The sequence below is a fragment of the Dipodomys ordii genome, unplaced genomic scaffold, assembly GCF_000151885.1.
Source record: "Dipodomys ordii isolate 6190 unplaced genomic scaffold, Dord_2.0 Scaffold1, whole genome shotgun sequence".
Classification (NCBI taxonomy): domain Eukaryota; kingdom Metazoa; phylum Chordata; class Mammalia; order Rodentia; family Heteromyidae; genus Dipodomys; species Dipodomys ordii.
Window position 1 is genome coordinate 28,568,937 of NW_012267217.1, and position 201 is coordinate 28,569,137.

Consider the following 201-nt stretch of genomic DNA (forward strand, 5'->3'; position numbering starts at 1 on the left):
GGGGGGACGCCCCGGGGCGGGCAGGCCGCTGACGCTCCGGCCCGGGCGGGGTGGGATCGGTGATGAAGGGACCCGCAGACCCGAGGCGGAGCCCTGTGTGAGTCCGGCTGGGGGGTGGGTGGGGAGGGGCTGGGGTGTCTCCTTGGGGTGTGTCCAGCCAGCATCCGCGGCGTGCGCCCAGGTGCGTGCGCCCAGGTGCCC